Here is a 3,291-nt window from a genome sequence, read left to right as displayed (position 1 = left end):
TCAGGTGAGGTCCATGTGTATAACCTGTGTTTTTGACTCTTATAAAATGTATTTGCAATGAATAAGTCATGTACATAAAATGACTTATTTGTCACAAATTTTTTTATATAACAAAAATCATTAACTTCATATGAATAAGAATTAAATTGACTGAATCTTTGAAAAGGATCATAGAATAAGCTCAATATCAGTAGTCAAACCAGGCCAGGTACTGACAATAGGAGTGGCCACCATTTACTTATGTGCAAGTTCAAATAGAGGTTAATGGAAATTAAAACAAGTCTGTGAAAATAAAATATGATCTGTAGACTATTTTACCTGCATCTAAAATTTTTATTAGCAATAGATTTGAAGTACTGAACACTAATGTTCAAGATCAGGTAAGATGTGGGGTGACATCAGTGATATCATATGTGAAAAGAGCAAAATGTCACAGCAAAGAGAAGAAATAAAACCAGAATAAATATTAGAAAAGATTCTGAAAATGCCAGTAAAACATTTCAAGATCAAAACAAAGAGAAAAGACACTGACTCAAAAGGGTGAAACAGAAGATTTTAAAGGCAGCACAGGTAGACAAAGCAAAATATTATAATGGAACGCACAAAGAATTGTAATTAAAGAATAAAAAGGGGAGACTTCTCTTAGCATTTCTAAAAGTGAAATAATTGAAAACCAAATGAAAGCATTGAGTTTCAGTTCCAAGATGGTAAAACTTTATCATTCATACTTTGCATGAATATAGGCTATTCCTTGGAAACAAATAGCATGTATTGAGAGGTGAAGGGTAGGCAAAGAAGACAAACAGATGGATTGATCCAGTGACTACAGTCATTAGAATGATTATGTCATAGTTATAAAGATGGCACTGTAAAGGACAATGTTCAGATAGGTTGTTCATATGGTTGCTATGGGTTGTACTTAATGACACTTGACAGCAGCAACAATCTTTCTATTACCTACTACCTCTCTATATAAACAATCTTTCTATTACCTATTACCTGTCTATATAAATTACATAATTGCTTTATACTGATTATGATTTCAACAAAATTAAAGTAAGAAAATGAAGCCTGAATTTGAGCATACATATTATCATTTACGTAATGAATTGCTCAAAATAAAGTGAAACATATATTAGTATATCATGGCTTAGAATGACAACAGTAGTTTATTTTATATTATTGTCATTTCAGCAAAACATAAGATCGTATGTTCTACTCATTTTTACTTGCACTAGAAAAATCTGATATCAGGGACTTCTCCAGAGTGCTGAAGAGCAATGAAGTCAGTCCAGAGATTAAGGTAAACCCCAGCCATTTTTAAACCCTGCTTGGATTTCTGGCAGTTCTGTCAATGTACTGTTCTCATTGTTTTTGGATAATCTTCAGCAATATTGTTTTTTCATGTGATATTAGTGATAATGTTTGATAATTTTCACACTGTGTTAGATGACCCTTTTGAGAATGGGAATAAATATGGATCTCTTCCAGGTACCAGTGTATATGCATTAATGAGCCACTGAGTCTCCTGTAACTCCTAACAACCCTATGTATACCACCTCTGAACCTTTCCCTCTCCTGAACTCTTCTCACTGACTTCGATACACCCATGGCCATTGCCCCAATTATTATGTCAATCCATTTCACCCCGGAAGTATTCTTCTCAGGATCAGATTTGAGGCCTTGCCCACTAATGAACCAGATGAGCTGTGGAAGGATACTAAGAATATTCACCAAGAAGGCGAAAAGGTAGGTCATTGTAAAGACAGAGGAGGAAGAAAATATTTAGATATGTGTCAGAAGATACTCTGAATTAATAGTTTATTGTTATGTTTATTATTGAATATTAAATAGTATACTGACAATGCATTTCTTTTAAAATTGTTGATTTTATAGAATCATGTGTACTCTATCATTTTAATGGATTTTTCAATTTGTTATCCAACTAAAGTTGTTCAAATTATGTTCAATGATTCTTTGAAGACAAAATAAAGTTCTTTATGGACAGTAAATACTTAATGCTAGAGGAATTACATAGTTGATTGATAAGAATGCCAACTTCACAAACAAAATGACAGAAAACCCTTCTCATATCCCCTAGATAACTCATTGGCAAAGAAAACAAGGTAATTTGCATTTTAAGTGCTAATGATAATATTGTGCTTTGTTTATCAAAGTGAATAACTTATTATGAAATGAGTTACGTTTTCCCCAGGAGTGTAAGAAAGAAAACCAAAGGATAAGCTAGTGAAATGACATGGTAAAAGAGAAATAAACCACATGTCCTTATTCTTAACATTTCTCTCTAGCAGTTTATTCTAGAAACCTATGTATACATTTTCTAGGTGTTTGTAAAAAGAGCAAAAGCTGCATAGGAATGGCCATATCTGACCTTTAGCAACTGCACAAAGGGGACCTATACCCATCAACAGCATGGACAATACAAAACTAATTTCCATTAAGTCAGACTTGTTGCCAAAGTTACTATACCTCTTTCTGCTCATCTCAGCACCATTCTTACTGCTTTTCTGAGTCCAAAATTTGATGTGTTAGTTCACTGATTGCATAAAACTATATTTGGGATATCAAAAATACATAATCCATGTTAGTAGCAGGATACAGTTGGGATACCTTCTGAAATGAAATGTGCTCACATGCACTTCGAGATTTGCAGGGTTAGGCCAGTGTGATCAAGCTCTCACTCCTGCCAATTATGGCTCTTCCTTACCCTCAGTCCTCTAATAATCTTGGGCAAAGTCTCATAACCCTTGTTATGACATAATAGTCACAAGATTAGTTTTCTCATGCCAAATCTCTGAACTTCTGCTTTGGCCGCTGTTACTGTTTCTGTCAATCTCTCTGGCACAAGAATCTCTGATCATGAAGGACACTAACTGCATTCCTGCTTCTTTGCTTGTGGTGAGACTCTTCTATTCTGCTGCTGGCTTTGTTCAACTTGATGATGAGAGGAGCCAATTCCCCGGTGGATTGGTAAGGCTAGCTGACTAGCTTGTGGATAGACTAACACAGTTATTCAGACATTTCTGCCCATCCACATGGTGAAGTCAAAGTCAAATGGCTAGGCAAGAACTTTTAGGCAATAAAACCTTAACACCAAAATGCCTCAGTTCTGAATTATTTCTAAAATAAAACCGTATATGAAAGTTAAATGTTATCAAATGTGATTTAGATTTGGAAAAACTATGTTGTTGTTGTTGTTATGTGGCATCGAGTCGTTTCCAACTCATAGCGACCCTATGCACAAGAGCTCTAAACCCTGCTCTATCCTGC

The sequence above is a fragment of the Elephantulus edwardii genome, unplaced genomic scaffold, assembly GCF_000299155.1.
Source record: "Elephantulus edwardii isolate Elephantulus edwardi_28Jun2011 unplaced genomic scaffold, EleEdw1.0 scaffold00123, whole genome shotgun sequence".
Taxonomy (NCBI): Eukaryota; Metazoa; Chordata; class Mammalia; order Macroscelidea; family Macroscelididae; genus Elephantulus; species Elephantulus edwardii.
This window is presented reverse-complemented; position numbering follows the sequence as displayed.